The sequence below is a fragment of the Oryctolagus cuniculus genome, chromosome 6, assembly GCF_051225735.1.
Source record: "Oryctolagus cuniculus isolate XC-2025 breed Fujian yellow rabbit chromosome 6, ASM5122573v1, whole genome shotgun sequence".
Classification (NCBI taxonomy): domain Eukaryota; kingdom Metazoa; phylum Chordata; class Mammalia; order Lagomorpha; family Leporidae; genus Oryctolagus; species Oryctolagus cuniculus.
In genome coordinates, this window is record NC_142872.1 from 32328975 (window position 1) to 32351039 (window position 22065).

General features: G+C 43.8%; 1 pseudogene; it reads left to right on the forward strand.

The window, feature by feature from the left end:
• Positions 1-20886: 20886 nt before the first annotated feature.
• LOC138850261 (U6 spliceosomal RNA) lies at positions 20887-20943 on the forward strand (annotated as a pseudogene).
• The last annotated feature ends 1122 nt before the right edge of the window (positions 20944-22065 follow it).

Here is a 22065-nt window from a genome sequence, read left to right on the forward strand (position 1 = left end):
GGCGCCGTGGCTCACTAGGCTAATCCTCCACCTGCGGTGCCGGCACTCCAGGTTCTAGTCCCGGTCGGGGCGCCGGATTCTGTCCCGGTTGCCCCTCTTCCAGGCCAGCCCTCTGCTGTGGCCCGGGAGTGCAGTGGAGGATGGCCCAAGTGCTTGGGCCCTGCACTCCATGGGAGACCAGGAAAAGCACCTGGCTCCTGGCTTCGGATCAGCGCCGTGTGCTGGCTGCAGTGTGCTGGCCACTGGGTCCATTGCGGGGTGAACCAACTGCAAAGGAAGACCTTTCTCTCTCTCTCTCTCACTGTCCACTCTGCCTGTCAAAATAAATAAATAAAATCAAATTCTTTCCTCCTATCACTTTTTCTTCTCAGAAATAATTTGTTTTTCCACAATCTCTCCAGAAATCCTCAACATTTTTTTATATGGGCATGAATTCATGAAAAGAAATTTCCTGGGAGGAGGGGTGGCATTTGGTGTGATGGTGAAGACACCACTTGGGAAGCCTTCATGCCAGACTGTAGTCCTGGGTTTGTTGGCTCTGCTTCTCATCCTAGCTTCTTGGTATCGTGCACCCTGCAAGGAAGCAGGTGGTAGCCCAAGTAGTTGGATCCATACCACCCGTAACAGGGGAGATACAGATTAAATTCTTGGCTCCTGGCTTTGGCCTAGCCCAGCCCTGTCTGTCTGTGGGCATTTGGGGAGCAAAACAAAGGATGGAAGGTTTCTATCTGCCTTTCTGTCTCTGTAGCTCTCTACCTGTCAAATAAATAAAGCAAATTAATAAAAAATTAATCAACATTTTTGAACATCTATTAGGTGCAAGGCCCTGAAGATACAGTAAAGAATAATATAGACAAGGCCCCTACTATTACGGGACCCACGTTCTAATGGCAGAAGACAGGCAAGAAACACAATAAAAATGCATGATAGCATTTCAGCAGGTGCAGAGTAGCAGGAGGAAGTAGGAGAGAAGCAGGGAGACTGTGAGAAGACTGAGGTGTTGAATGAAGTTATCAGATAGTTCCTCCAGAAAAGGTGACCAAAAGCACTGGCTTGAAGAATGTGAGGGAGTGAGCAAAGAGAGACAACATCGTAGGCAGAGGGAAGGATCTAGTTCCAAGGTCCTGAGGCAGGAGGTGCCCGTGGAAGAACAGCAGGGAGGAGACCAGTGTGGTGTGGCTGTGTAGAGCGGGTGATGGAGGTGCGATGGGAGATGAAATCAGAACATAATCATAATCGTGCAATAGTAGGTACTACGTCCCAAATGATCCTTTATTTCACAGTGGTCACTGGTTTTGACTCTGAATGGGGTGGGAAGCCCTCTGCAAGGTTTTGTACACAAAAGCACACGTGAGCTGACTTAGGTGTCACATGGGACTAAAACACTCCTACCACCTTTGCTTTTTGACTGACACATCTCAAAAGTCTTCACAAGTGCCACTAGGTCAGTTGCATTCTTCTTCCCAGCTGATGATAACCCCCGGTGCAAATGCAGCACACTTGAAAAATCAGCATGTTATTGACTTGGTTTGCTTACAAAATCTTGCTAGACCAACACTACGTATGAATATCCTTGTACACAGAGAACTGCACCCTTTAGTGAATATATCCACAGGACAAATTTCCAGAGATAAAAGTGAACTCTAGCCATGTCCGAAATTCCCTTCTAGTGGTTGCCCTCCAAAAGATGTTTACCATGCTACCCTCCCACCCACAACTTATGAGTGTCTATTTCTGCACACTCTTGTTGATACAGTAGATCAAAACTTAAAATTTTCTTATGTCAAACTGATTGGTTGCTTTAATTTTCCATTACTTTAATGATGACTGACCTGAATTCTGTCTGTGTTCATGAGCCACTTATATTTTTACCATGTTCTTTGCCCATTTTAGTTCGGAGTCTATTTCTTATTCATTGGTAAGGGCTATTTGAATATTAAGGACATGACAAATTGTTCCGTCTTACATATAACAAACATTGCCCTGAGTATCTGAAGTCCTCAAGGGTGGAATGACTTTGTTTACGCTTTTGTGTGTGCTCAAGAGAAGATTTTTCTATTCGAGAGCCGACGGATGTTTTTATTCGGTATAATTTATTAACACTTTTCTTTATGACCTTTTTGTTTTATATCATGCCTTCTCTGCTCTGATATCGTAAATGAAAAACAGTTTCAATCTTTCCTCCAGTTACTTTGACTTCTACTTTACCCTTTTGGAGTTGATAATGGCTCTAGGTATAGAATACGAGCCTAAGATTTTTGACAGGAGATTTTAATAATGCAGCAACAGGAAATGAAAGGGAACGCAATGCTAGTTCAAGTACCCTCCAGTTTTCTTTGTGTCCATGTTTTACTTATGGATTTCCAAACTAGGGAGTACACAGCACTCCACAAGCTGGTTTCATATTTTCTGACTATATGTACACGGAAGCCGGAGGAAACCCAATTTTTAACATCTAAAGTCTTCAAAAATTTATTTGAAAGTCAGAGAAGGAGAATGCTATTTGGAGACATAGATCTTAGAGACAGAACACTGTCATCAACTGTGTCACTCCCCAAACGCCTACAGTGGCCAGGGCTGGCCTGGCGGGAAGCCTAGAGCCAGAAACTCAATCCAGGTTTCCCATGCAGGTGGCAGGAAGACAGTCACCTGCACCATCACAGCTGCCCCCGAGGTCTGTGTCAGCAGGGAGCTGCAATTAGGAGCTAGAGCTGGGTACTGAACTCAGGCACCCCAATACCGGCACACAGACATCTTAACCATGAAGCTGGATGCCTGCCCCAGAAATACATTTTTAATTAATTCCTCTTGCATTCAAATCTTCTGTCAATGAGGGAGAGGAAGGAGTAAGGAAGAACCTTACATAAGCAGCTAACAGGAAGTCCTTACTTTTTTCTGCTGTCGCATCTGTGTCTCCATTTCCCCAGAAATACACATCTTTTGAGCACTGAACAAAGAATATTGACACCTTCTTCAACCTTAGGGAGGTGGCTCGAACACAGGCTACAACGTGGGGGTCTGGAAATTTCAGAAGCAGCTAACTCTTCTTCACGCTCGGGGTGCAGATCCTCAAGTCCACACTATGAACTAACATTTCTATCTGGCTTCAAGGGAAGCTCCACTTCCAAGGACCTATCTGGCTTTGTCATTCAGGCATGGTTGGAAATGTAATTTTCTTAGTTCTTTACCTAATCAGCTGTTACCTACGGTTGAAGGACGCCTGAGCCAGCCATGGTAGGCACATCACAGATATCTGTGGAGTGTGACCACTGAAAACTTCCTTCTTTGAAAGAACAAAGTGCAACTCCCAGCGCAGTGTGTCGGAGGGACTTTTAACAAGTTCTATTAGCTGCATCAACAGTGGCGACTTCCTGCCAGAGCAGGAGCTAAGAGGCATTTCCCAGCATGAACAGCGTACTTGGTTTGGTCGGATTGTTTATACAGTGCCCTGATCAAATGAGTGATAAAATTATGCATAGAATTTTCACCTCCACGAGAACACCGTCCTAGCTCAAAGGTGTTAGATAAAGCCTCTGTCACTGACAGCTGAGTAAGTTTAAGATAGCCCAGAAATGCGTCTGCAAGTGCTTTACAGTGCTGAAGAAACAAGTTACCTTTGGGGCAGGCATCGTGGTGCAGCAGGTGTGGCCACCACGTGCGATGCCTGCATCCCATCTCCAAGTCTACTTCTGACCCAGCTTCCTGCTAATGTGCCCGGGAAGTTAGCGGGTGTGGCCCTTTATTTGGGTGCCTGCTACCCACGTGGGTGATCCTGGATTTGGCCTGGACCAGCCCTGGCTGCTGCAGTTATTTCGGCAGTAACCAGCAGATAGAAGATTGCGGTCTCCCTCTCTTTCAAATCAATCAAGCAATCAATCTTAAGAAAAGGTAACAAGACACAGTTGGTACAGATATGTCTCCTTCATTTGCCCTTGATCCATAGTCATTCAGTGTTCAACTCAGGGCCTACGCAAGCCATTTTAACAGAGTGATTTCACATTTTATACATGCTGGTTTTTTACATCTCTTCTTTCCATGCTGCATCGCCTAATGGACACTCGGGCTGTCAGGCAGGCTCTGCTCTCAATGGGTCCTGCCAAGCCTGGACCACAGAGTTTATGACTTCAGCCCTATGTGTCTTGGTATATGTCAAGGCCCATCCCTATGGGGCTTGCTCACTATCAACGTCAAACTTCCTCATCTACTACTTCCTGGCTCCCTCTGCTCATCCTTTCGTGAAAGGAAAGGAACCTGTGTTTGCTGCCTCAAGTCTCCTGGGCACTTGAACTCCTTCCAAAGAACTGTTAGGAACAGCAGATGCCATGCTGCGGCTCTATTTAGGAGGTGCCAGGGGGCTGTGCTGTGTGTTGTTGGTGATCACTTCCTCCTCCATTTGCTGTGGGAAGAGGGATGTTTCCTTCATCATTTGATACTCATTGTTTCTTCTTCTTGCGCTAACATCAACTCGGTCTCTCCAATCCAGCTTTTTTTATTATTATTTTTATTTATTTGACAGAGTTAGACAGTGAGAGAGAGAGACAGAGAGAAAGGTCTTCCTTTTTCCTTTGGTTCACCCCCCAAATGGCCGCTGCACCAATCCAAAGCCAGGAGCCAGGTGCTTCCCCCTGGTCTCCCATGTGGGTGCAGGGCCCAAGCACTTGGGCCAACCTCCACTGCCTTCCTGGGCCACAGCAGAGAGCTGGCCTGGAAGAGGGGCAACCAGGACTAGAACCAGCGCCCATAGGGGATGCTGGCGCTGCAGGTGGAGGATTAGCCAAGTGAGCTACTTCCCTATTTAGGAGGAAACCACTCTGAGCAATCAAAAGTCTTAGCAATTAGTTTAAGCCCGTATTAATTATTAGGGCCTGCTGTATTTGGGAGAGATTTCAAGTTTTTAAGGACACAGCACATAAGATAGTTTTTGTATTTTTAACTGACATATACCAATTGTACCTATTTATGGAGTACACTATGACAATTTGATACCTGTACACAAGGTGCTATGATCAAAGTAATACTTTGACCTCTGTCAACATTCATCAATTCTTTATGCTGGGAACTTTTGAACTCATTCATAAGAATTTTTAAAAGTATGATTTAAGTGCATCCAGCACACTAAATATTTAATCAAGTCTTGCCCTTTCTTCAGAGGTCTCATTAGTAGCTTCCCAGTGTATTTTGACTATGACAAAAGCTTTGGTCCGATGGCTCCGTAGGCCCTATAAGATCTGGCTTATTTTTCTGAGAGCATTAAAGAAATATTGACATAAAGTAACTTGCACATAGGTAAAGTATACAACTTGACCAATTTGACATATACTCATAAAACCATCAATACAATCCAGAAAATGAATTTTAAGAATTCATTATTACTTAAAATTTTGTCATGCGCCTTTTTAATTCATGGGCTCATTTAACACCATCCTCAAGCAACTACTGTTTTGTTTTGTAATAGACAGCATTTTCTCAGAATTTTATATAAAAATATGCACTTTTTTTGCTTCCTTCTTTAATTTAGCACAGTGATTTTGAAATTCATCTATGTTGTTATATGAATCACTAACTTGTTTTTCATAACTTTTTATTAACTTATCAATACACTATTCCATTGTATGGATATGCAACAATTTGTTTATCCATTCACCCACTGATGAACACTAGAATTGTTTCCAGTAAAAGGAACAAAGAAAAAAATAAATTACTACTGCAAATGGAAAACAAATGTTATTTTCCATAAATAGAATCTAATCATAGAAATGAGCACACAATTAATAACATGGTCACTAAACTTTTTTAACTTAAAATTCATCCAGGCACCACCAATGGCATATTATAAGAGAGGCTTTGGGAAATCTGGTTCTCTCATAAGTCAGGATTGGCCTCTTTTTCTGATTCAGTCTCAGCCCCAACAGAAGGGAATGATGATTGCGACAGAGTATTTGGAACCATTGGTGGAGAAAAAAGCCAGCTACAGGGTAGAACTTGCACCCTCTGGAGTCAGATACGGATCATGGGGTGACAACGGTAAGCTGTACTTGATGGTGTAGGGTTAAAAACAGTTAGCCTGGAAGGTAATTAGAGGGAATGTGCTGTTTGCTTCTTCCCTAAGTACAAATTTATCAGGGACCTTCACCTATGTGCTCAACACTGAGGGTAGAAGGGTGAGCCGTATGTCTGCCACCTGTTGTTCATAAGCTCGTTTATGGTCTTCAGGGAAGAAACAACAGCCGACAGGCCTTCAGGTGTGAATGACAGTTGTCTGCTGGTCTGTAAGCACCAAGCAGGATGCCTGCCATGCCCAGAGGGGTCACCAATATTTTACTGGTGAACCAACATGTAATTAGGGATCAGACAGGGGAAACGGAAGAAGGAAGGAGGTAAAGGGTTAAATTCTAAGATGACTCACAGATCTGACAAGAGTGTGGAAGTGAGGCTACAATCTCATCTCAGCACCGTGAGGTGTGGCTGAGAGTTCCTGATCAGAGTGGTGAAGAATCCATTCCAGTCTTTCACTCCACTGTTCTTTGTAATTTCTCCCTGTCCAGGTGGTAACTAAGGTAACATGCATGCTGGTAGATGGGTCATCTGTCATGATTCTGGGAAAAAATTGTATTTGATTTATGCCCTGTAAATGTTAAATTATTTATTTTATGCAGCAAGTAAGTTACTCTGTATAAAATGGATCCAGCCCTTGCAAAGCCAACCAACACAGTCATGACAAATTTCTGACTGAGTGACTTATGCGAAATCAGTGGAGGTGCTGATAAAATAAATGGAGAAAGAGCTCCGAAGGTCATCCACACACCTAGAAGATGGCAATGGCAAGCAGTGAGCATGCGGAGAGATCTGGAGATGGTAGGAGATTCTCGTGCACTGAACCTCACATCCATTCTTTCCTCATTCACAAAACCCCAGCTGCATTCAGGAATCTATCCACGTTCCCACAGCCGTGGACTTCAGAGAGGACTGACCCTACTCCCAAGTTGGAAATGGATTCGGTTGGCCAAAGGCAATTGTTCCACTTGCCAATGACCAGAGTAAACATGAACATGTGATCTGACTGACATAGAGACATGAGGGAATGTCTGCTGGGAAGTTTCTAGAAAAAGCTTTTCTTTACCATTTTTTTTTTCTTCTTTGACAGGTAAGGAGAGACAGAAAGATACAGAGAGAGACCCACTAACTGCTGGTTCACTCTTCAAACACTTCTCAAATGCCACAAAGACTGTGACTTGGCCAAGCCAAAACCAGGATCCAGGGACTCCGTTTAGTCTCCCACGTGGGTGGCAAGAACCCAGTGATTGGAGCCATCGCTGATGCCTCCCAGCGGAGCTGGAGGCAAGAACTCAACCTAGGCACTCCAACATGGGATGTGGCTCATCCCACTAGACTGAAACTCCTGCCTGAAGTTTTCTTTATCTTGAAAGACGTGCCACGCAAGAGTTGAGTTTCTTCTTTCTCTGGACATCAGTGTCATTGAATTTAACTCCTGAACTACTTCAACCACCTTGTGGCATGGAGTAGTGGAGACAGCTAGAGAACACTTGGGGCATGGCAGGGCATAGGGTTGAGAGGATCTGAATTGTTAATGAACCAATTATTTATAGGCCTATCAAATAGAGAGGCTAAAAGTTAACTGAAAAAATTGCATTATTGTATTCAGAGTTCAGTCTTCTAGTCCTGTGTATCCTAACAACCCAAGAAAACAAAACATATTGTAACACTGGAACATATGAAGTTTCACTTTCAAGGTTACAAAATTGAGCAGAATTAATTAAGAATATGACTTCTCTAAACTAGAAAGAGCCAAGAAAGAATGGATAAAATACAGAAAAATATACCATAATTAGGGTTATTTGTAACAATACAATGTTTAGCTCTCTGGTTCAGTAGAATCCCATAGTACTATGCATTGCTTCCATGAGACTTCTCTTCCAGAAGAATATAGATAATTTAGCAATTCTCCTGGAAGAGGAACCAGATTGGCTAAAGGTTTACAAACTTCATATGTAGGCCCTCAACAGAGGCAAACAAGGGATTTATTTAGTCTGGAAGAGAGAAGAATTAGGAAGGGCACATTAGCTGGCTTCCAATCCTTATAGAGGAACTGACTTCATCTGGGTGGGTCCAGAAGACCAAATGAGGACCCAAAGTCAAAGTGTCAAGGACACTGAGTTCAGCCCAATATGTGAAAGAACTTTGACCTTACAATGACAGCATCTGAACAACAATGAAGGGGCTGTGTCTTGAAAGAATGATCTGTCATTAGAAGTGTTCCAACAGGATGACTAGCTGGTGTGTAAACAGAAGAGCTACTAAGTGCCAGGTGACTCGTAGGAACAGAAAGGTGAATGCAACATAATCTGACCCCAGAGAGCCTGTGAAGTCTACAGTGGGTAGCAACTTACTCTTTGTGGTACATGATACTGGAGAGTTTGTGCCAACTTTCATGGAGATTCTTAATTCTGCTTTGGATCACCAGAAACTACAGCATGGAAAATATATTTACTGGGTCTTGAATAATAACTCAGAGTTTGTATTGTGTCAGAAGGGAGCATAAAATATCAGTGCAGGGAACACTCAGTGAATTACAGTCTCCAGAAATCATTAGAATTCACTCCACCCTATAAATGTAAGGCAAACACAATGGAAATATAATGGGATAAGACATTTAAAATATGTGCATGAACTCAAGGGACCTCCATATTTTAAATAAGGAAATTAATAAGAGAATCAGTTGTTTTATCTGGATGGATGGTGGCTCTCACTCAACTGGGATGAAGTGGAAAGTGAATGGAGCAAGAGCTCGATGTTGAGTCCCAAAGAGGCAAGGACAGTCGACAGGCAAAGGGCACAGAGGAGGAGTCCTACCACAGTTTGCTTTGTGTGTTGCATTTGCTGCTCTTGAAGCAGTTGATCAAACATTTTCGGGTGGTTGAGGATCAGGACTGGGTTGCAGATGGGAATTTACTGGGAAACCGGGGTACTCCCAGATTTGCTTAGAACTGTAACTGGGGCAGACTGGTGAGTTTTGGAAAAAGGAGTCAGTTCTATTTTGTTTTTTTTCCAAAGGGCATGAAGTAGCCAGAAGGGAGAAGATGCAGGAGGATGAATGATGATCATTTCAAACCCTTTGTAACTACGATGAAGGGGTCAACAAGTAACTTGAACTAAATGCTTTCTTTAGCTCCAGTTTGGAGCTCAATTTGAAGACATGTGGTGCTTGATGGTAAGGAGCAGCAGGGAGATAAACTCGGAAGCCTTGTTAAAGCAGTCCTAGGTTTACGCCCTAATGCTTCCTACTTTTGAGCTTTGTGATCCAGAATGAATTCCCTGATTTCTCTGAGGTTCAAGAGTCTCCTTTGCAAGTAGTGACATAAGCATAAGTAAGGCAGCCAGGGGGATCCCAAAGAAACTGTAGCATCATTATTAGAGGGCTGGCACAAGGCTAGCTGTGTAGCAGGGACTCAGAAATGAGAGCCATTGTTACAATATTATTCTTAGATGTAACACAAGTTAAAAAGCAGTTATTAGTTTGTCCTTATTGCGCTACTTATCAATTGATAACTGATTCAACAAATCTGAGCACCTACTGTGTTCAAGATGCTGATTGATTTTTAAGCTGGGAAGACAGTAGGGAGCATCACACAAAGTCCCCACTTCCCTTCTTGGACTTATATACCAGAGGAAAAATACAGACAATGAGGAACGACCCAAATGTGCATGATACTTTTAGATAAAAATTAGAGCTGCAAAAAATTAAAGAGAAAGAGGCTACAATATGCCTGCGCTATGAATGAAAACATGGGCTGGACCTGAAATGTTTGGGGGAAAGAGGTCAATTCCTGAAGGCTGACATGAGGTCTACACTGACTGTCAGACTGACTCAGTGACTTAAATCCCATCCAGTCACACACTTAAAATGTCTTAATGAAGTCAGGTTCCAGACAAATTGGTTCATTCATTTCCAAGGACCCCTACACTTCTTTCGGTCTTGGGCAAATTGGATGACTCATTCAGTAAGAATCTTGGCAGGACCTTCAACCAATGTGTATTTTTAGTACTGAGTTCATGTGTAAGAAAAATACATTTGGAGGGACTGGATGAATAATGGGAGAGGAAAATAAAAAAGCAAACTGTGTTTCTCAAATGTCATCTTGGTAGGAAAGAAGTAGAAAGTACTGGGTGATTTATAGAGCATGTGTGGCTAAAAACAAACATAAGCAAAATACCAACTTGCTCAAAGCCTCCCAAGTGAGGGTGTTAATCATGAAAGAGCTTGAGCTGACAAAGAGTGAGGAGGCCAGGATAGGGATTCTGGAGAGACAGAGATAGACATTGATACGAAAGAGCAAGCTCTCTGGAGAATTCTCTATTTGAACATAATGACCAAAACCATTTTTTGGAAGAGTTTGGAAGGACTCTCTCTGGAGCCTAGACGAACAATGCAGCCTCTTAGTCAAGGGAGAAATCACGGCCTGTAGCTTTGATTTGCAGTTTGACCCTGGAAACAGAGGCTTTGATCAACGAAATGGTAACAGAAGTTTTCAACAACTTGTGGCTGGTAAATACAATAGTAAAATCCACATAAATGTTTGAGAAGAAGAGGTCAAGCCGTTAATAGTAACTCCACAACGTGAAGACAAAGCTGCTAACTGCACGTTCTTTGCACACAAAATCCTTTACTACAATTTATGTCATCACTCTGAAACTCAGTCTAGAAAGCATCTCCAAGAGTTGGTTTAGATTCTTCGCTGCTATCCCCAACTGAACTTCATTCAAGCCGGCTCATGATGATTGTTCTGTAGTCATTTAAGCCTCAAATCTACCTTTGTGCTTTAAGCTATTTCCTTTCTCTGATGTGTCACTTTCTCCATCTCCCTACCAGCTTCCTTCTACCTTTAAAGGGTTGGTCTAACCGTCTCTTCTTCAGTGAACCTCTCCTTCAGCTGAACTACCCATCTTTTGATTTGGTTTCATGCCATTTTCTTTGTGTCTTTGTTATTGTTTTGTTCACCATTGTCATGTTTACTATTTGTTGTGTGCCCACTATATTATATGGGGCACTATATTATTAGTATTCAATAAATTCCTCCATTTACTATTTTTTACAGCCTCAAGAGATAGGTATTATTACAATTCCAATTTACCGATAAGGTTAAGTAACTCATTCCATTGCTACTAGCTGGAAACTGAGTTTGAACCAAGTCTTCTTGTTCTAGAATACATGCTTTCAACTATGTGGTATAGGACTTCCCACACCACACCATGATTTTGCTGGTGATGCAGTTTTTGTGTGTTCATCTCTGTCTCCCTTTCTAAATGATGTGAATGTGTAACTCATGCCTCAGTTGGAGGGATGGATGGAATATGGGTCTGGTAAAAAGTACACCTATTAGTTCTGTCCATGTTGCAGGAGGCTGAGTTATTAGTGTAGTCAATTTTGATTACTGAGATGGAAAATGCAATAGTCAGAATTGGTAATAAGAATCAAGGATCAGAGATGAAGAAAACCAGTCAGGGAAAAAGAAGCTGTATAGGAAGCAATGGTGAAGCAAATTGTGGTGATGGGAAAAAGTTAACTTGACAATTAAGCTACACACATTAAAGAAAGTTCATTCTTTTTCATTTGGTATCTATGTGGGATGATCAAGTATCATAAAATTCATGGATTTACTAATTATATAAACCTCAAAATGGATTTCTATACTTTTCTACAATATTAACTTTTCCTTATTTGAACTTGTACACATTTCTATTATAACTCATATTGCTTTATGTTGTGTAAGAGTCAATTACTCCTGTTTGGGTTGGTATCTTTTCAAGAACACTGAGTGTATCTTAATCATATCTGTGTGGTCCAATGTTTAGAATCACAACTACTAGGACTGGCACTGTGGCGTAGTGGGTAAAACCACTGACCGCAGTGCCAGCATCTCATGTGTGTGCCCATTTGAGACCCAGCTGCTTCACTTCTGGTCCAGTTCTCTGCTATGGACTGGGGAAGCAGCAAAGATGGTACAAATGCTTAGGTCCCTGTACCTGCATGGGAGACCCGGAAGAAGCTCCTGGCTCTTGGCTTCACACTGCTTCAGCTCCAGCTGTTGCAACCATTTGGGAAGTGAACCAGTGAATGGAAGATCTCTCTCTTGCTTTGCCTCTACCTATGCTTCTGCCTCTCTGTATCTCTGCCTTTCAGATAAATAAATAAATCTTTTTTAAAGGAATCACAACTACTAAGCTATAAAAGGTGGGTCAGTGTATAAATAAAAATTGAAGCAGTGAAGGATGCTTTATACAACATTTTCAAAATGATCGATTACATTAAAAATGCAAAAAATACATGATTTCTACAAAGAAAACACACATGAGTTTTCTAGGGAAGACGAAGACTCATTCACACTTAGTAAATACAGATAATCAGAGAATTTCAGAGACAATCGACAAAAACAATACTTCCCTTCTCCATCCATTCTTCTGGAAAGGTAGAAAGATAAATCTTTTTACAGACCACCTTGATAAGTTACCATTAAAGCCTAGACATAGTTAGAAGATAATGTTTATTGTAGAATTAAACAAAGGGGGGCCGGCGCCGTGGCTCCCTTGGTTAATCAGGGAAATGCCAATGAAAACACATGAGGTTTCACCTCAGCCCAGTTATAATGGCTCTCATACAGAAATCAACAAACAAGAAATGCTGGCAAGAATGTGGGGAAAAATACCCTAATCCACTGTTGGTGGGAATGTAAACTACTTCAGCCATTGTGGAAGACAGTATGGAGATTCCTGAGAGATCTGAAAATAGACCTACCATGTGACGAAGCAATCCTACTTTTGGGAATTCATTCAAATGAAATGAAATCAGCAGGTTAAAAGAGTTATTTGTACCCCCACGTTTGTGGCAGCTCAATTCACAACAGCTAAGATATGGAGTCAACCCAGATGTTCATCAACTGATGACTGGATAACACACACACACACACACACACACACACTCTGGAATAATACTCAGCCATTACAAAGAATGACATCCTGTCTTGCTACAAGACAGATGCAACTGGAAAGCATTATGCTCAGTGAAATAGGCCAATCTTCAAAAGACAACCATCATGTATTTTCTCTGATAAGTGGCAGTTAATACAGAATACAAAAATATATAGAAATGAAATGGATGTGGTATGATTGTAGTTTTAGGAAATGTGGGCTTCCTGCTTTTTAATTGTTTAATATTATATTTAGTGGTGAATTAAGCCTGAGAATATAGTGAGGATTAAAATTGTGTCTTTGCAAAAACTGATGAATGACGGGAGGCAGGGACGGGAGTGAGGGAAGTATGGTTATCTTCTGGAACTGTACCTATGGAACACATGAAATCTGCTCTCTTCATAATGCTAAAAATTTTAAAAAGAATACCAAAAAAGATAAAATTTATGTTGGTGAAAAAACAATTTGAAATCCATGCATATTAGTAGTCACAATTTCTGCTTTCTTCCTTTTTATCATCAAGTAATTTAAAATAATACCGATGGTCAGTGCTTTCAAAAGAGTCATAGAGTACTATTAGATCAAATACCAGGGAATGCAGAAACACAGTGTACACTGGTATGGATACCTGAGATTAGGCAGATGTTGTTAGGCCTAAGAGCATGTGGAGTAATCTGGTACTGATCCCAAAGCCACCATGGAGGATTTTAAGAAAATTAAATTGTGCTTTCCAAAAACCACTTTTCTTGTAGGGTGAATAATGGATATAGGGGGCAAGAGAGCATGTAAAGACACCAACTGAATGGCTTTTCCATTGGTCTACATGAGAGCAGAGGCGTGTGGGCCAGGTTCAGGGTCTCATGAAGTTGAGAGTGAACTAGTCTCACTGCTTTCATCTGAAACAGAAGTCTATGAATTGAGCTAAATTACTCATTAGCAGATGGAAGGAAACAGTGGCAGAGGCACTTGGAAGAAAAATGTCAGCTGTTGGCTTCTAGGATAGATATTTATATTATGTACTTGATTTAATCCATATGATTAAGCTTCGGGAAATAAATGAATATTTGAGATGATCTGGGACCAAAGTGCATAATTTAAAAATACAAAGCATAGAACTTTCATTTCTTTCTGCCTTCACCTGTAATTTATTCAATTCCTCACTCGAAAGAATAAACTTTTTTTAAAAAAGGATTTTGAGTTACTCAATTAATCATCCATCAAAATTTGTTTTAGACCCAAACTTTGCTCAAGACCTAGGATTAAACTATGATTTATCTAGGGTGTAGGTCATATTCAACCTTTGCATTCTCTGTGCCTAGCACCCTTGCTTTTTGGATTTGAAGGCAGAAAGAAAAGAACCAAAGAATAGCTCGTTTACTTAAGACAGATATCAGATTAGTTGAAACAAAAAGTAAAAGCACTTGATAACAAATGGGAAAACACTAGGTAGATTTCGAATCTTTTCTACTTAAATTTCTAATTTGACTGCCTGATTTGTAATTTATGTTTGTATATAACTGTCTTTACACCAGGATTGGTTTCTTTCCATCTGGATGTGCAAACGTAATAAATTAAATAGTTATTGGTGCTGTGGTTATCTATGGTATTTCCAGAGTTCTTTAGTGCAGCCATGAAAAATAAACACTGGACTGTTACTAAAAATTCTTGCACACTGAGAATCTGATGGTGGGTCCCAGAGAAATGTGATTCCCCCAGACTCGTCTTTGCTCCCCTCTCAGTTTCGACGTCACAGGGCACTACTGCTTTGGGGAAGCACTGGGAGTGGGGTCTCGAGGGCTGAGGGCACAGGAAACGAGGGCTTGTAAAGATGCCTGTGAGGGGAAGAGATGACATTGATGAATGAATCCTGGGCCAGGATGAATGTTGCTAGCCTGGTGGCTTTGGGGAGTTATTCACAGGGCGGTGGATGTTTTTTTCTGCTTTATAGCTACTGTCATGCCAAGGGAACTGGCTCAAGGTCACAGAAACTATGAATCAAGGTCTAGGCTGGTCCGGGACCCAAGAGTGCCAGACCACTGTCCTTGTTACTGGTCAAGTTCTCTGCAGAATCATCTTCCTCCTGCAGACCTGGCCCTCTCCTGGGTTCACTTCCTTAGTTAGAGACACTATCATTTACCTTGTGGGCTGAGCCAGCTCTTGTGCCCAATCTCAAAAGTTCTTACACTCCATCAGGTGTTACAGATACAGGAAGCAGCTCCAAACAGGCAAATAAATGGGTGTGGAAAGCCTTCGAACTGAAGGCCTTCCTATGTAAATGAAACACAGACACAGGATGCTAATGCAAACTGCTATCCTGGTTTCCCTTTCTCAATTTCTCTTTTTCTCTTAGCCCTACATCCTGCTGATGACTCAGCCTGACAGAGTGGACCTTTGGCATGACTATGGAATCCTGTCCCTCTTCTCCCTTCCAATTGTCACGGCTTTAATTCAGGGCCACACCCTTCTATCTCCTCCTACCTGGCCTCTCCAAGTCCAGTTTAGCCATTGTACTTTTCCTGCATCTATTGTTGTATTGGCCACACAGCTATCCCTCACAGCCTGTGTGAGGTTGTCATTCCCTTGTGTGAACTTTGGTAGTTCCCCACTGTGTGTGGGTTAAGGTGGACCTCAACATGGTTAAACACACCTAACTTTCCAGCCTCATCTGCTACTCCCTCTCCTCGCTTGTTCTGCATTCTAGAATACCCGAGATCTTGCTAGTTTCTAAGCGTGTCACATGAAAGTGTTAATCATTCAGTGTGGGTGATGAGCTTCTGGAAGTGGAAATGCTACCTGAACAGCCGTCTGTGGGGTCAGTCCAACATGTTCTCCCCAGACAGCCACTCTGGGCAAATGCATTCTGGCAATGGCTCTCCAGACTTGCTCAAATTCTCTCAAGTCACAACATGCCCCTGGCCACAGTTTCCTGCAGGCTGCTGGTCACACAACTCTTGGTCAGTCATCTCAAACTCCAGTCATGCTTACGGTAGGCTTTGTTGCATATAACGGGTCATCTTTCATGTTTGTGCCCTTGACCATTTCCTTACAATCAATCAGGCAACAAAGCCTGCTTTTTAACACAGAGAGCAGTCCTCTGCCTCCATCTCCTTGGACAGCTCTAGCGCTAATGCTGGAAAATATTTTACCAATGAATCGAAGCAAAATCTGTTCTCTGGAATACAACAGGAGGAGCAGAAGGAAAGGACACAGAGGAAAAAACCAACCCATTGTATGAGAAGATCATGCTAGGGTATCACTGGCCAAGAATTGGCATTAATACTGTCCATGAGTACAAAACATATTAATATCTACTTTTACATGTGTACATCTCTGTATCTGTCTACCCATCCATATATGTATATAAATGTGTGTGTGTGTATTCTTTGTTTGAATGAAAATGATCTTTATATAGTGTGGCTTGCTGGGGGTGGTGTAGGTGTGTGTCTTTGTGCATGCTGTCCCCTCTGCCTTAAGTGACCTCCTGTCTTTCTACCACTTGCTGAAGTCTCACGCATGCTCAGGCGAGTACATGTGTTTCCTAAGCTCTGACTTTTTATGGGGCGCCCCAGGCTCTCACAGCACTAGCATCCCCTCTGAGCCTTTTATCAGTGCAGAATCTCAGGCATCACCCCAGATCCACTGAATCAGAATCTGTATTTCAACAAAGCCCCGGCGTGTTTTGAGGACCTGGGAAACTTTGAGAGGCACTGGTAGAGTGTACAAAGCCATCCCTCACCCCTCACCCAAGACAGACTCTGCTCACTTCCTTGGTATTGTTTTAGTTGTTCTCACGTTGTATCACGTGGACCTTTAGCAGGAGCATGCCCTTGACAATGTCTGCTGAGACCTACCAGACATGTCTATCCAGAGGTCTGCTATTTTCGTGTCTGTAATAATACACTCTGATTAATTGGCCCAGGCTTGTGCTCTCCTTCAGAGGTTTACAAAGCCAAAAACCTGATTTCCTAGCCTACCCTGCCTCCAGATGTGATTTGAGACACTTGTGCTGATAAGATGTAAGCAGATACTCGATGGTACTTTCTCCTTTCCTTCCTCTTCTTTGGCCTACAATACAGTGCAGTGTTGGAGGTACAGCTCTCTTGCTTTCATGAGGCCCAAAGACAGCCAAGGATGGCAGACCAAGAAGACAGAAAACCCTGGATCCCCGAAGGCAACTTCTTGACCTTACATGGTTTCTTTACAAACTTAAGAGAGAGAAACACATCTTCATGTGTTTCAGCGACTGTCAGCCAGTTTGTTGTTAATCAAGATGGATGCATTCCTGATCCAAACAGCCACTCATTGAGATAGGCAATCAGATTTGAACTTCTTCTCCTTACTGGTCCATGCTCAAAGTCCTTAACGTGCGATAAATAATGTCATAAAATAAATAACATCTTATAAAATAAATAGATTCTTTCTCATTCTGTGCCCCTAAGTGACTGATTTAGACTAGCATTTACTACTAATATTCCCCAAAGGGAAACAGGGCCATGGGATGCATAAAATTGAGATAAGTTGCTGCTTCAAAAATCCATTTGCAAGAAAGGAGTGAAGGCCTCCGGATAACATCAGAACATAAACCTCTCCCCTTGTGCTTCTTGATGTCTTGGCATCCACAAAAATGAGAGGGGGCAGCAACATGGGAAATCTGAAAAAAATAAAAACAAAAAACAAAAAAACCATGGCTGGCTGGTATGGTCTCTCTAACTGGAACTTTGGGAAGCCATCGCTCTCTGAGTTATGTTTAAAGCCAGCCACCATCTAACTCCCGTGGCACAGGGCAGCCTTGGGTTATTACAGTCCCCCAGTCTTTCCCAAATCTCAGTTACGCACAAGCTGTATTTCACTGGGAAGTACTCTGCAGGCCCTGGGGGAACAGTAGGTGTTGATAGCCATAATAAATTGAGCGGAGTTCTGCTGTATTGGCCTGTGTAACATCTTGCACCCCAAAGGACTCGATAAACTCCACGTGGTGTTTTGCCGTGGCTGCGCTGCGACATCACTCTCAGAATCCGGCAGCTTCTGCGTGGCCCTTCACCATCAGAGCTACTTGGAGAATGCAAATCATGCAATTGAGCCACCCTGGAAACTTGAGGCTTCCTTCCTGGTGCCATCTGCCTGTGACCTGCAGCCGTGTGTCCCCTGGAGCACATGAGGTCATCCTTTGTGACTGTGTGCCTGGGCTTCACCCCTGCCTAGAGGAGCCACATGCTCAGGGGGCCCTAGATGGGTGCTGTATTTAACAAATACCGAGAAGAGATGTGGCATAACAGAGACAATCAACACATCTGCAGACGATCGCCCCAAAGCACAGCCTCCCAGGCAGCCTCCACACCGGGCAGTTGAATTTGAGCTTGGAAGCCTGACAACGTCATTTAGAAACAGCCTGGCCATCAAGTCATGGGATTTGGCTTTTTGTAAACAAACATAAGATCCAAACAAGAGAACAAATGGACACATGAGATGGCTCGGCTCCTTGTCTCTCAAGGCAGTTTTGAAGGAGAAGTGCTAATTTGCTTAAAGAGGTGAGATATTGCTGAGGAAGGTCCCACAAGGACTACCTGGGATGACTCGTTCTCAGATGGGAAGCTCTGTCCATCGGATCATCAGCCGAAGGAGGGAGGGAGAGAGGAAGAGAGAGAGAGAGACAGAGAGCTTCCATCTGTTGGGGCAGGACCAGGCCAAAGCCAGGAGCCTACAAATCTCACTGGGTTCCAATGTGGGTGGCAGGGACTCAAGTACTTAAACCATCACCCGCTGGCTCCTAGGGTATTCGTTATCAGGAAACTGTAATCAGAAGCCCAGCAGGGATTCAAACCCAGGCACTGTGGTATGGGATGTGGGTATCCCAAGGCAGCATCCTGCTATTCTAAGGGCCCAGCCCACATAATGTGCATTTATAACAACTTTCTGGACCAGGCCAGCAACATATCCCCAGTTGGCCACAATGGCCAAAGCTGGGCCAATCTGAAGCCAGGAGCCAGGAGCTTCTTCTGGGTCTCCCACACAGGTGCAGGGGCCCAATGACTTGGACCATCTTCTACTGCTTTCCCAGGCCATAGCAGAGAGCTGGGTCAGAAGTGCAGCAGCCGGGAACTGAATTGGCGCCCATTTGGGAAGCCGGCACTGCAGGTGGCAGCTTTACCCACTACGCCACAGCACCAGCTCCTACACTTTTCTAAAGTCTTACAATGACATACTTTCAGCTTAGTTTATAATCATAAGCTTAGCCCTGCACACTGGTGAAGTTTGCTTTTTGAAGCAGTGTGACACACACACTTGGACTGGATCCTGATTTGCAATGATGTCCTCCTTTACGTGCCGACTGCAGGGTTCATAAAGCACTCAGAATCTCAGCATTTGCACAAACACAGTGAGCACTGCATAGAGGGCACCGCTGTCGGCGACCAGGGGAGGGGTGGGCAGGACTGCATGCGGCAGCGTCATTGCCACAGCAGGTACGACACTGGCTGCGTGTGGCAGACATCAGTCCATCACTCAGAACCTTGTCAGGCGGTTCACAGCTTTAACTTAATCCTGCAGTCTCCACAAATTTGTCAACTGCCCAGGCCTGTGTGGCCAGGCGGTCCAGCTGGGTCTTTCCCTGACTCTCACTGTGCTCGTCCCCATGTAGGCACAGAGAGGGGAGCTCCTGGCCTGAGGCACACATGGCTGCACATTCTCTCTTCCCAAGACTCTCAGTTGATTTTCCAAAGTCTCTATTCCACCCTGACCAGAAAAGCCTTGTCCTAGTAATTCCAGGGTATCAGGTAGCTGTGTTCTTCATTCCTGTAGATTTTAACCACATTATCAGATCTTATTTGTCCCTTCAGGAGCCTTTCATTGTTCAAGCTTGGATATTCTGCAGTTTCTCTTTTAAAAAAATCACAGTGGTGCTCATAGGAAAGTCGGTGACCTTAAGAGGCCTGGCTTCCGTCCTAACCCGTCACAGGCCCTTAGCCAGGTGGAGGTCTGCCAGCCATGGCCACTCAACAGGCACTGTTCTGGAGCTGACGGGGGCTGAAACCCTCCCCTGGGCTTAGCAAGCAACAGAGTCTCAGAAGAACATCAAGTGGAACATTTCTAAGCCTTCTCCTTTTCTGCCCCCTTAAATTCCTTCCCAATCAGGCCACACTGTGTGTTACCAGGACGCCATTAACTCCCCTATACAAAGGCACCTGTCTTCCCCAGGAGGCCATTTGTACACCCTCACCAGAGATGGAGGTGTGAGAACTGGGAGAAAGGACCCGCCCTGAGAGATGCCTGCCTCCTGTGCCTGCAGACCAGGAACGCCTGGGCAGGGCTCAGCTGCTCTTGCTCGGGGGATGCAGCACTTGTGTTGAGTGCTCTGGAGAGAGCCCAACAACTGTGCAGTGTATAAATATTTGCATTCCTTAATTGTCTTTGGACAGGATCGGCTGGGCTGAGTCACCCAGGGCCTTGTCCCCCTTACACCTGGGATGAGGAGCTGAATGGTAACAGGTTTCCTTTCCTGCACTGGGTGGTCTATGGGTGCTCCTTCAGCCAGGTCACAGCCCTCCTTCACAATGGTCCTCCAGTGAGCCCCACACGTCTGTGTGCCGGGGACACCAGGGACCTACAAGGCTGCTGAATCAGTGAGGCTTGCCACCCCCCACAGCCGATGACTCGTCTTCTTTCTGGGTCTCTCCACTTTGCCTTCCTTCTCCTTTCCTTCCCTGGCCAAAAGAAACCAAACTAAGTCCCCTGGACAGAGGAGCTTCCTTGCTGACAGCCAGGGATTGGAGTATTAGAGGATTAAACAATGAATAAATATCGAGTGTGGCATTTTAATGGGGCTCTAACTCAGTTGCATGGGACAATTTGGGAACCAGAAAGCCATCTGGACGTGAGGATATTTGAGACTAAGCATCATGGTCTGTGCTTGCTTCGGCAGCACATATACTAAAATTGGAATGATACAGAGTAGATTAGCATCATGGTCTGCCTTGTTTTTTTTTTTTCCTTCACAAGCAAAGAAAACAAAGCTGGTCATTTTTCACCTCTGACATGAGAGGATGGGAGGGTGTTTCTTTCAAAAGTTTCCTCTCATTTTGGTTTTGACATTGATGGGTGGCTTTGGCTTCAGAAAATTCCAGATGGATAATATTGGATGAATTTCCTGGGGTGAAGGAAGTGATGGTTTTAAAGGATGTGTTTGGGCTCTTGGCTCCTACTCATACTGAGTGCAAAACCTCTGACCTCAGCTGAAGATGTTTTGCTTTGTAGAGGTGCTGGGAGCCTCCGCCCCCACCGGGTCCTTTTCTGATGCATCCATTGACTGAAACACACACAGGGATGCTTTGCCACAAGCTGCAGTTGTTGGTGAGTGGCGTTTCAAGCTTAGTGCACACTCTAGTGTACACGATGATCTCATCTCTTGAGTATGCTTTGTTTTGATTAATGCCAGACTCTGAGAGCCCACCCCACAAGCCAGGATGGCCCAAAGGTTAACCTCAGTCACTGCTGGGACCTGCTCTTTCCTGAGTAACACAGGAGGCTGAAATCATGCCCAGTAACCAACTCATGATGGCTGCTCTTGGCATCCGCATTAGAGATCCTGCAGACTCTTGGGCTCCATCCTTGGCATGGGAGCTTTGCCAAGGCTGCAGGACCTTTGCCCAGGTTCCTGCCTCCCCGGGCATACAGAATGCCCTCTCCCACACCCAAGCCCTGCCACCTTCTAGGGTGGAGTCTATGATTTTCACTGAACCAAGACTCTGATAGCCCACCGACTTTCCCTCTTCCCAGGTTCAAAGTCACATTTCCTTCGCCTTGCTTTGTCCTCAGTGCTGTTTCTCTGTCCCCTCTTTGTATCTCAGGACACCTAATGTGCTGGAAAGATGTAGAATTTCAGCCAGGAAAATAGGTGCTGTGCCCCGTGGTTGTTCCCATAAGATAGAGTAGCAAACAAAACACTTTATCCTGGGGGTATAGGTGGCTGAAAAGACAGAATGGTCACTTTGGGCAGTGTGTTGTTAGAGGCATTGAGTGTTCAGCAGAAGGCAAAGTTTCTCAGGTTCTTTATTGTTCATACAACATGAAGAACTAGGGGGAAGA